Source organism: Felis catus, chromosome B4 (assembly GCF_018350175.1).
Source record: "Felis catus isolate Fca126 chromosome B4, F.catus_Fca126_mat1.0, whole genome shotgun sequence".
NCBI classification, from domain to species: domain Eukaryota; kingdom Metazoa; phylum Chordata; class Mammalia; order Carnivora; family Felidae; genus Felis; species Felis catus.
Genome location: NC_058374.1, coordinates 62,745,823 through 62,758,418, shown reverse-complemented (window position 1 = coordinate 62,758,418; position 12,596 = coordinate 62,745,823). Strand labels below are relative to the sequence as shown.

Sequence of the window (12,596 nt, the reverse complement as noted above, 5' to 3'; positions counted from 1 at the left end):
TTTTCTTCTGTCTTTTATGTTAACCAAAGACATTCTCACAAGTGATGCAGCGAGGATAGTATGGTTCTGGGCCTGGAGAGGCTAACCCTGGTGAAGGTAGTCACCCTCTCAGGGCTCTGAGCAGGTGGGAAGGAGGACATGGATGGGGTGGTACAGAGTCAGACCCACCTGGTTCTGATGTAATCGTGCCACCCAGGCCATCTGGGACTTGACAAGTCCGTTAATCTCTTTAAGCCTCAGTTTCATTTGCAAAATGTGAATAATAATAAGCATGTACCTGATAGAGTTGTTTTCAGGTTTAACTAGATAATCAGCAGTGCCTAGCGTTCTGTGTTTAATGTTGTGCTAGTTGCTTTTTATTTATTTGTCTCACTTAAGCCTCATAATAACATACCCAAGTTGGTTTTATTATTTCCATGTTTGACATGAAATAACCAAGTTCAGAGAAAATAACTTGTCAAGAGTGACACACATAGTCAGCATTTGAATCCAGGCCTTTCTTGACGCAGGTCCTTGTTCACTGTACTCTGAGGCTTAGCATATATAGAAGCAGACACTGGAGCGTTACGAGGAACTGATAGCAGAGTACAAAGGTAGGCTTAGTTCTGGAAGCCCTCTGGCATAATGGAATGATGTGGCTGGGTAAGAAGCCAGTTCAAATCCATATTGTTGCATTGAGAAGGTTGCATGAAGGGGGTGTGGTGGCTAGGGCTGGATAGAGCTGGGAGTGTTACTTGACAGATGAGTACGTCATCATGTCACTGTATACCACGACCCCTGTAACAAGATCTAGACCTCTCAGTGTGGCTAATAATAGGAACAAACTTAAAATATTTTTCTTTGTCCCTTGATACATGCTGAGCACTGTGTTAAGAGTTTTATTATTTATTGCTTACTTCGAGAATTCTTTTGAGATAAGTGCTGTTATTGTCAACATTTTATGGATGTGGAAACCCACGGTTGCAGGTAGCAGAAGCAGGTTTAGAACAGGATTTGTCTGGCCTTAGAGGCAATCTCTGAATCTCCCATAGTGCCTTTCTCTTGGCATTCAGAGACGGATTGGCTTTGAGCCCATCGGTTTATCTTCTTCTCCCCATGCTTTCCTACTAGAAGGGTTTGCTCAGCCAAATGGCTGTCCTCACTTCACTGAACTATATATCCTGGGTTTCTGGTTGCCGTCATTTTCCTTTCTTGTCGTTCCCCTCCACATCTTCTTCTTTTCCACTCACTCAGTAATTTCTTCCTGCTTTTGAACACTCTATCTTGAGCACGCAGCTCCGTCTGGTGGTCTTATCCTGAGACCCATTGAGCTTGGTAATGCTTTACTGATTTTGCAATTATCACTTGCTACCATGTATTTGTAACCTTTATTATGTGTGCCCTTTCCAAAAAGATTTTAAAGCCTGTGTGGTGCGAGTCTTTTTTCAAAAAGGAATCCCAACAGTGTTTGATACCATATCTCACACATAGTTTATATTGAGTTTTTGAATATTCTTCCAATGACTAATTCCAGGAAAAGAACATTCTGCTGGAATGAAATAATCATAATACATTGCCTAGCTTTTGGGAATTAGACTAAAGTTGCTTGAATGTTGTAGTAGAGAAAAGGGAATGAGCAAAAGAAAATAGCAGCCAAGAAAAACTGTATCATAATGGAAGGAATATACTGGAACCACATGGGAATTGATATTCTGGTTTAGAAGAATTAGGTCAGCTGTGCCAAAAATATTTAAACGTGTAACAAAAAGTGGTAACTCAAGTGACTGGAAAAAATCTGTACACATTTGTATAGCTATATAGCCACGTTCCTTTCCTTTTTTGTGTGTCTTAATGGACTCAAAGCATGAGCATTTTTTAAAGTTTATTTATTTGGAGCAGGGGGAGGAGGGGGAGAGAGAGGGAGAGATAGAGGAAGAGAGAGAATCCCAAGCAGGCTCCACACTGTTGGTGCACATGACCCGAGCTGAAACCAAGAGTTGGACACTTAACTGACTGAGCCACCCAGGCACCCCAAGAACATTTTATTTGGTTATTGGATTTATTTCAAGTAAATTAATATTAGGTTTAGAGACTGCTACATTTTCTTCTAGTACTTGCTTGAAAGGAGCACTTTTTAAACAATTTTTTTCTTTCTTTCTTTTTTTGTTCCAAGAACATAAACCTTACTCACTGCTGCTTTGCTATTATGTTGTTAAGAATCTACTTGCTAGACTTTTAGACTATTATTCAGCCCATTTCTTTTTTGAATTAAATTCTCTTTTAGTAAGAGCTAAAGTTCCCTGACAGAAAACTGCAGAAAATAGGTTTTCATTAATTTGACTTGTCTACTCCTTAGTTACTCCAAATCCCAATTCATGACCTTTCTCAAGAGTATGTAGAATCCACACCTGTTACCTTTAGTGTTAATAATGATAGTTCTTGCGGGAGGCCCCATTGAACTTTATTTGCATAAAGCAGATATTTAAAAACTCATGCTGAATATTCACAAATTCTAACAAAAATACAAACAAAATGAGGACCTTTCCCTCTTTTTGAGCAAATACCAAGTGGACTATCTCCTTGTGATCCTTCCCGTTTTTATATCCCAAATGAACCAGTATCAAGTTGACCTTTAAGATTTTGGAACCTAAGATTTGTACATTATTAGTACCCATTACTGCAGATTTTCCAGCCTTTATTCAAATTGGGAGCCACTGAAGGAAGAGCAGGCGGAAACGCTGGTTAGTGTCAGGAAATAATTACGTCATCTTCGTGCTAATTCCCACCATCCTCTACTACAGGTGGCAATGCTGTCGTCCTTTGCTGATCCTTCTCAGAGATGGCTCTTGAACCTGGAGTCCCTGTTTGCTTGCAGCAAATCTGACTTTGAGGGAAGGAAGAGTGGGAGAAAAGAATTGATAAACATCTCTGGTCTCTAGGCACGGGTATTATTTTGATGAAACTTTGAAGCAGATGTGAAAAGATTATTTTGCAAAGCCTCAAGCTTAGAATTTTAAGTGACACATATTACTGATAAGACATAGCTTAATCCATCTGCCCCCTAAGAAATGTGGTTGTTTTCCACAAAATGCATTTTAAAAGAGCACCAGCCAGGATATCTGTGGGAGGTCGTTCTTTGGTAGATCAGAGGAGTAAATGCTGCGTGCAGTGGTTTGATCTGACAGAAACGCTGCAATACTCACCTTCCCGTGTTTGTTTGTTTTTTTTAATTTTTTTTTCAACATTTATTTATTTTTTTGGGACAGAGAGAGACAGAGCATGAACGGGGCAGGGGCAGAGAGAGAGGGAGACACAGAATCGGAAACAGGCTCCAGGCTCTGAGCCATCAGCCCAGAGCCCGACGCGGGGCTCGAACTCACGGACCGCGAGATCGTGACCTGGCTGAAGTCGGACGCTTAACCGACTGCGCCACCCAGGCGCCCCCCCGTGTTTGTTTTTTAAATCTTTCTCAGGTGAAATGTTTTCAGAGCCTTGACTTTATTAAATGAAAATGAGTAGATTTGGATTCAAATCCACATAGCGCCTGTTTCAGCTGTGTGCTTCCTCAAGGCTCCGATTGCCTTGTGCGGCTTACTCCCCATCCTTGGTCCCTGTCTGCACATTTGCTGTATGTAGTCAGCAGGCTCTTGGTGTAGCCTGTGGCTAGCACTTTTGATTCAAGACTGAGGAAACATTTGAATGAAAAGAGGATATTATATTTATCCATTTAGAAAGGTGCCTGCCCTGTGTTAGACACTGCATGGGGTCTAGAATATAAATGCCATGAGTGCGGGGACTTCGCCATGTTTATGTTATCTCTGTATCTTCAATAACTGGCAGTTTCAAATATCGTTGATTTGCAGGAATATTTATTGAACGGGTGGAAGAAGACATGGTGTATTGATGGGAGTCACATCAACAAAGAGATGGCGCATTCACATTAGGATAATAGGGTGGGGATTCTTTGCAAAGAGACCTCTTACCGGTGAGGGCAGTAACAGCAGAAGAGCTGTTATCACTCAGCACCTGCAGGATAGGTCCCTTTGAGACATTTGGTGGAGGCATCAGCCCCCATCCGTGTGGTGACCTGGCAAAGAGGAAGTAGGGGCAACGAATCTCTTTCCTGATATCTTTCCTCTTATTCCAGGGCTCCCCATCGTGAACTAGAGGGTAGGGTAGCTCACTGTTGTAGCCCATGAGCCAGGCTTCTGATACAGGGAGAGCTCTCAAATACACAGATCAAATTCCCTGCCACTAAGGAGTTCCCAACCCGTCAGGGAGACAGAGGAGTAAGCACACCTTTTAACATAGTTAGAATAGTAATCAGTAATTGTTAATTAGTGCCCCCAAAAGAACACTATGCGGTAGGCATTGTGATGATTTTTTACAGATGGAAATCGAGAGACAGGAAAGGTCACCGAGCTAGTAAGTGAGGGAATCGAGACTGGGAGCTGGAAGTTAGTCTCTAGATCTGCTTTGCTGGATTGCAAGAGTTAAATAGTGTGGTATAGAGCCATGCTTTTCATACTCATATGCAGGGAATTTTCTGGGGGTCTTGTTTAAAAATAGTTCCTGATTTAGTTGGTCTGAGATGGTGCCTGAGCATCTGCACTTCTGCCAAATGCTGATCTGCTTTGTGTGGTGAGGGGTCAAGGGCCTGATGATAGAAGAGTGGAGTCCAGTCGGTCTTAAGGATAAGACTCTGGTTAGCTCAATTTAGCTAATCTCTTTGCTTTTCCTTTTCCTGATGTGTGATATGAGCAGTTGCATGATTTTGAATTCCCAGCCAAGCTTGCAAACCTTGCACACCCCTCTGCCCATGATTCAGACGTAGGAGGCTCCTTTCAGCTGTCATTGGTGCAGTTCTCCGGGTCCTGACCAGCGAGGAGGCTCTAGACAGGGGAGCTGGTGTGGACAGCCTCCTTCTCCCTACTGGCCGGGTTCAGATGACAGTGCTTGAGCTTCTGGACAGACAGGGGCTGCTCTGTGATCAGCTGTTTCCTTCCACGTCTGAGAGTCTTGCCAGCATCTGGCACTGCTCGGTTTTGCCTCATGGATTCTCATTCCCTGTCACAGCTGATTAGGGGGGGGCTGGATCTAAAAACGGAGCCTGATACTCAGGGCACCACATTGTATCATTTTTATTGTGCTCTGTCATTTCAGCCAGAAACTGTGTTACTCCTATAAAGAATCCTCTAGCATCTTCAAAAGGCTCTTTTTCTTTTAAAAGGGTCTCTACTATTGGACGTGTAGAATTACTTAACTGTGTGGCTTCAGTTTTAAGCAGAGTCAGTACACTGCCTAAAACTCGTAATTTGAAAATTATTTTCCTTTTGCAATGCCTGGAGAATGCCATTGCTGCCGTGAGCACCTGCCGGTGCAAAGTGATAAACCCTCACTACTAAACACTGAAAAAACAAATGCCATTGTTTTGGTCCCCTGGGCTCCCAAGCTTTCCACTTGTGATTTGGGGCTCCCATTTTGCTGTAATCTTCAGCAGCATATGCAATATGAAAAATCTCAGACTTTGTGTTTCAGAAAAATCACTCTGGGACCACAATACAGACCCCTTCTTTTTCTTTTCCTTCCTTTTGTTTTGATCATGCAGCGCTATAGCACATGCTCAATAAATCACACATCAAATTGTTCCAGATGCAGAGCTCCTGCAACATTATGTGTATGGGTTCCTTGCTGTATTTTGACATTTTGGGGTGATTTAATTGCATTTGATGATGCTCTCAGCCTAATCAGGCTGGAGCAGCAGTGTTATCTCCCTGCTCTGCTCAGCAGTGCCTTCTGGAAGATTGTGGAGAAGGATGTTTGCTGTCCTATTACCATGTTTCCATGATTCGTTATCTCTTTAACTGCATCTAGTGCTACTTATAAGTCATGTAGTTATTTGGAAGGGACAATCTTTTACATGCCCATTTAATTTCTCAAATTGAGCAGGTCTTTATAATTATATAATAATCTCTGTCATGAGAGCATTGCCTTACTTGGCTTTCTAATTTTTTCTGGTCTGTTGTCGGGAATATCTTTATTATGTACTGTTGATACCTAGTGATTATTCCTGTGGTGGTTTGAAACCATCATGTTAGCATGGCCAGCACTAAATCAGGGATGGGATTTTTGGATTGTTAAAGGATAAGAGGTACAATAGTGTCAGACATTGTTACAAAGCTTGTGATGAGTATGGAGAGAAGACAGGAAGTACTCCAAAAACATTGAAGGAGAGGCTAGGGCTGGGGAACACAGTTGGTCTGTACCTCTGTTTATATGCTTGTTGGCCATGTGACTTATTTCCTCTTGAGCAGGCAGAATCAGATGTGGGTGGGAGAGGGCTTTATTAATAATCAAGGGAGAGCTTCTCTGGGGTTATATTAAGATGGGGAGGTGATGTGGAATCTCTATTACTGAGAGAGTGAATGCTGCCGTTAAATGTCCACGGTGTCTATAAAGAGCAGCTTTCATGTTACTTGCTTGTAACAATAAAGATATCAGATGCAGCTGGTGAGCTGGTTTGAGACATTGAACAGGCAGAGATGAGGATGGAAATCGGGGGATGTTTTCATGAGATGGGCTGCTTCTTCTTCCTGCTCCTCAACTCTCTGCCTCTCTGCCCAGTAGCCCACAGTGCAGGCTGCAGCTCTCCCAGGCTTTTAGGGTCAGGTGGTGTCCCTGGGGACTTGACTGCATTGTTGTTTCCCAGAGCAGTGTTACGTGAACTAGAACACAGTGAATGTTCTGTAATTCCACTCAGGCCAAATACTTGGCAACCGGCTCCGTTGTGCTGTGGAATCCTGGGCCTGGGCGGGTCTGTATATAAAGGCTTAGGTCTTAAAAAAGTTGAGAATCCAGAATGGAATTCTTCTCCTTCCAGCAGGCAGCCTGTTCTTTGGATTCAGATGCACTTCTTTGAAATTGTCTTTGGCAGAAGGAAAAAAATGAAGCTTTGAATTTGAAGATTTGATTTCAACAATTGGGGGTCGTAAATGTCATTGTTTCCCCCTGGAAGTGAGCTCCTGTGAGGACTTTGAAATGCTGTTTATAGAAGATGGAATGCTGTAGCAAATGATAGATTATTGTGAAATAGCAGATCAAATAAATATCTTTCCCGAAATGACAAAAACTTTATTACTGGAGCATCTTGTCTCTGTAGGGCGTATAATTAATTATGAACCAAGCATAAATAATATATTTTATAGTACTTTTGTCATTCATCTGGGTATAGTGTTTTATAAACATGATTATTCACTGGTAGTCTTTCAATTCTGCCTTTATTATGTGATGATCTGATAATTCAAAATGAGAAATTACTACATTAAGAGCTTGGCAGAGATGTGGCCAAGTGTTATAATGAATTTTAGGTTGTCATTTGTAATAAAAAATGTGAACTATATGGCACTTGAGCTCATGTTTGTTGGTTCACTTTTACATACTGTTTTTGTTTGTTTTGCTTTAAAAGTTAAATTTTGATTAAAGAATTTTATTAAAATGTGCCTAAAGTTTAAAGAATTGATAACGCGGTGATTCCTGTGAATTGAGTGTCCTCTCCCCAACCCATTCTCATCCCAACCTCCTCAGAGGTAACACTACCCTGAATTTGTGTTTATTTCCCCCTTTGTTTTCTTAATGGTTTTACCATAAATATGTTTGTATTCCTAAATGATAAATCTGTGTAAATTGGGACATGTGATACATATTATTTGGCAGCTTGCTCTTTTTACTCAACATTATGTTTCTGAGATTCATTCTTTGTTACTGTGGTACCTGTAGTCCACCATTTGCCTAGCTGTGTAATATTCTGTGTAGTGCTGCATAAACTACATAATGGCTCTATCACTGTTTTTCCAAAATATGATGGAAAGAAATCACAAATATAGTGCTTTTGTGAACGTTCTTTAAGTGTCTGATGCATATGCACATGGATTTCCCTAGGTTGTATTCCTATAAGTGACATTTTTCATGTCACAGGGCATGTACATCTTTGTCATTATTAATTAGGCCAATTTCCCCCCCGAAGCTGATTATAACAATATATACTACATGCAGCAAAGCATGTGTAATCATGATGCCCATATTTTTGTCAACATTTGATATTATCAGACTTTAACATTTTGTCAAATTAGTGTATGTGAAATCTTATCACCGTGTTTTAATTTTTTCTCATAAATACTAATGGGACTATCCATACTTTCATATTATTATGTGCCACTTGGGTTTTTTTTTTCTTTCTGGGAAGTGCCTTTTCAAGTCTTGCCAAATTTTTTTCCTATGGGGTAATTAATTTTAATGTAGTAGAATTTATCAATCTTTCCTTTATTGTTTGCACTTTTTATGTGAAACCTTTATTCTGAAGAAATAGAGAAGAGATCTTTCTCCATTCTGAGGTCATGAAGAGGTTCTCTTATATTGGTTTCTAAACATTTTAGAAACATAGGTTTGACTTTTATATTCAGTCTTTACCCAAGTCTTCTTTACTTTCTTTTTTGGTTTTCATGTAAATAAATGTCTCAGTGTGATTTGTTGAAAAGTCTAGTAATCTACAGTGCCTGAACTGTCATAAATGAAATTTCTATATATGTGTATATTTCTGGTTTCTCTTATGTTTCTTTGTCTTTCCAATGCTAATGCTTCCTAGTCTTAAATATTGTAGACTTAAAACAATCCGAATATCTGCCAGATAGCTGCTCTATAGTTTTTTATAGAGTTGTCTTTCTTTCTTTCTTTTTTTTTTTAATTTTTTTTTAACGTTTATTTATTTTTGAGACAAAGAGAGACAGAGCATGAACGGGGGAGGGTCAGAGAGAGGGAGACACAGAATCTGAAACAGGCTCCAGGCTCTGAGCTGTCAGTACAGAGCCCGATGCGGGGCTCGAACTCACGGACCATGAGATCATGACCTGAGCCGAAGTTGGCCGCTTAACCGACTGAGCCACCCAGGTGCCCCTAGAGTTGTCTTTCTTAATTTTATTAACCTTTGCTCTTCCCTTAAAATTTTAGAAATTTCTGATTGGAATTATCTTGAGACTAAAGATATCATTTTGACAGAATTGACATCTTAATGATGTTGAGTTTTCCTGTCCATTAACTGGTATATCCAATTATTGAGGTCTTTATAGTGTCTTTACATAATGTTTTATAATTTTCTATGTAAAGCTCTTATCTTCTGAGGCTCCTTATTTTTTGATATTCTTATAAAAGATACGATTTAAAAATGGCTTTTCACCAACCTTTTGATGCTAGTATATAGGAATAAAACTGATTTTTTTACATAGATTTTTGTATTTAACAACATTGCTGAACTTGAATAGTTTGTAAAATCTTTTGGGTCTTCTATGTTTATAATCCTATCATATTCAAATTACCTCTTCCTTTTTAATCTTTATAATTTTTACTTATTTCTCCTGTCTTACGGTTTTGTCTCTGAGGTGAGAGAGGACACACTTGTCATTTCTTGATCTTTAAAAGATTGTGTTACTGATTACAAGCTTGATTACATTGTGGTCATAGAGTGTGGTCTGTAATATATAAATCTTCTAAGATTTATTTAGACCTATTTTATGGCCCATATATAATTAACATTTAGGAAAGCTTTATGTATTTTCTTCATTTGTGTATGGGTGCAAATTACCGCGTATTTTATTCTACCAGTTGTCGAAGTATTGGGAGCACTGGGGGCCCCCCAATAATTCCCTTTAAGGGGTCCATGAAATCAAAACTATTCTAGTAATAATACTAAAACATTATTTACCTTTTTCTCTCTTATTCTCTCATGAGTTTACAGAAGAGTTCTCTAGAGGCTACATGACATATGATGTTGCAACAAAATAAATGGCAGAAGCAGATATGATGGTACAAGTCGTCTATTAAGCCAGATATTAAAGAGCTTTGCAAAAAAACAAAAAACAAAGTCTCTTTATCGCCAATTTTGTACAGTTTTAGAAGTTTGACAGTTATTTCTTTTCTCAGCACGTTAAAGATAATGTTCTGATTCCAGCTTCCATTGTTGGTTTCAAGGGGTCACCAGCCTAGTCTGTCACCCCTTGGTGATATAATCTGTATGTTCCTTTTATATCACTTTTGTAATTTTATATCACTTTATCACTGATGCTGACATATAATGGGCTTATTGTTATTTTAAATTGTGAATCAAGAAATGCTTTCTTTAATGTTCAGTTTTAATTTCTTATATAGTGAATATCAGCCAAAATAACCTATATAAACAAAAGGTTTTTAGGATTCTCAGTTTTTCAGAATGTAAAGGAGGCCTAACACCAAAATCTTTGAGAGCCTCTGGTTGATGGGATCAAGCTTGTTACTGTGTCATTGAAATCTTTCATATTATTATTGATTTCTCTTTTTTCTTTTGGTCTTTTTGATTTATCAGTTACTGAGAGAAGTATGTTAAAATTTGTCTCATTAATGTGAATTTGTTTATTTCTCCTTGGCATTCTGTCAGTTTATTCTATATGTTTTCAAGCTGTGCTACTGGGAGTAAACAAGTTTAAGAAATGCACTATCTTCTTAATGATATAAATTTTTCGTTGTCAGGCAGTCATGATTTTTGTCTTAGAGTATATTATGTCTAAAATTATTTTAGGTATTCCGGCTTTCTTTGGGTTAGTGTTACCTGATATATTTTTCTATCTTTCCAAAATTTTAGTCTTTATATTTCAGGTGTGACTTTTGTAAACAAATTTATAAATTATTCAATATGTCAGAAAGTATATTCACCCTCTCTTGACATATATTCTATTCTTGTCATGTCTTTTGTTTTCATCTTTTTTGTTTTTACAAATCTCTACACACGCATGTGTGTGCACACACACACCCAACCACAGAATTTGGTATCAGTTTTTCCTTTCTAAGTGCCCTCAGTCCTCCCGTCTATAATCACTTTTCTGCCTAAAAATTATTTCTTTAAAAAATTTTTTTAAAATGTTTATTTATTTTTAGAGAGAGAGACATAGTGTGAGCAGGGGAGGGGCAGAGAGAAAGGGAGACACAGAATCCGAAGTAGGCTCCAGGCTCCAAGCTGTCAGCACAGAGACCCATGGGGGGGGCTCAGACTCACGAACCACAAGATCATGACCTGAGCCGAAGTCAGATGTCAACTGACGCCCCTGAAAATTATTTCTTAGGATTTCCTGAGGTAAATGCCTGTTGGTAGAATACCAACTACCTGTTGGTAGTTAGTTTTGTATGTATAAACTATATTTCACTTTAAGTTTTAAAAGTTATTTTTAATCTATATGTTTCATATATATTTCTTCATATATCTAAATTTCTGGCTTGACAGTTATTTTTCCCACAGTACATTGAAGATAATGTTCTGATTCCAGCTTCCATTGTTGGTTTCAAGGGATCACCAGCCTAGTCTGTCACTCCTTGGTGATATAACCTGTATGTTCCTTTTGACTGCTTTTTAAGATTTTTTTCTTCGTCTTCGGTCATCTGCATTTTCATCTTGTTAGTTAAGGGGTGGATTTCTTTTTATTTATTTATCCTGCTTCAGATATGTTAGGAGTCCAGAACCTGTGGATTGGGCTTTTTACCAATCTGGGAAATTTGTAATCATTATCTGTTTAAATATTGCATCTGTCTCATCTTTTCTTATCTTTCCTTCTGCATCTCCTGTTGAAGTGTTAAATTGTTTGACTCTTCCACCATTCCCATGAACCCTGCTTTGTATTCCTTTTGCGTCTTTATGTTGTATTCTGTACGAATAAACCTGGTTTAACTCCACTTTAGTTCTTTCATCATTTTGATTTGTTGTGTTTATAAACCTGTCATGGAGTTTAACATTCCAGTTACACTTTAAAAAAAAACAGCTTATTGAGGGGTGCCTAGGTGGCTCAGTTGGTTAAGCATCCAACTCTTGATTTTGGCTCAAGTCATGATCTCATGCTTTGTGAGATCAAGCCCTGCATTGGGCTGTGTGCTGACAGGAAGGAGCCTGCTTGGGATTCTCTCTCTCCCTCTCTCTCTGCCCTTCCCCCATGTGCATGCTGTCTCTCTCTCTCTCTCTCTCTCTCTCTCTCTCTCTCTCTCTCTCAAAATAAATAACATAAACATTAAAAAAAATAAAAACAGTTTATTGAGGTATAATTGACATGGAGAGGTACATATTTAATGTCTACAACTCAGTGAGATTGGGGATAAATGTATTCCTGTGAAGCTAGTCCCACTGTCAAAGTTATAAACATAGCCCTCACCTCCCAAAGTTTCCTCTTGCCCTCTTTATCATCATCATCATCATCATCATCATTTATATGGCATAAATTCTTAACATAAGATCTACCTTCTTTGCGAATATTAAGTATATAATACAGTATCAGTTACATTTTTATTTCTAGAAGTTTTGTTTTTTATCCAAATGTTCTTAGTCTTTTTTATAGTCTTTTTCTTCTTTGTATATTTACAGATTCTTTAGACATTACAGAGCAAGAAAGTATGAAATACTTAAGAGCACACACATTGGGCCATCTGGCACTGTATTTAATTGGGGGAAACTCCCAGAAACAAGAGTCCATGCAGATATGATCATCCCCCTGTGCTCATTGTTTTATGGGATGTGTTCAGAGATCTAGCATGGAGGGTTGTAAGACACCAGG

At 38.8% G+C, this 12,596-nt stretch overlaps 1 protein-coding gene across 4 annotated transcripts in view; it reads left to right on the top strand.

Moving 5' to 3' along the window:
• Positions 1-12,596, top strand: part of TMTC1 (transmembrane O-mannosyltransferase targeting cadherins 1) — a 278,157-nt gene that overhangs the window by 60,571 nt on the left and 204,990 nt on the right. The window lies entirely within an intron of this gene.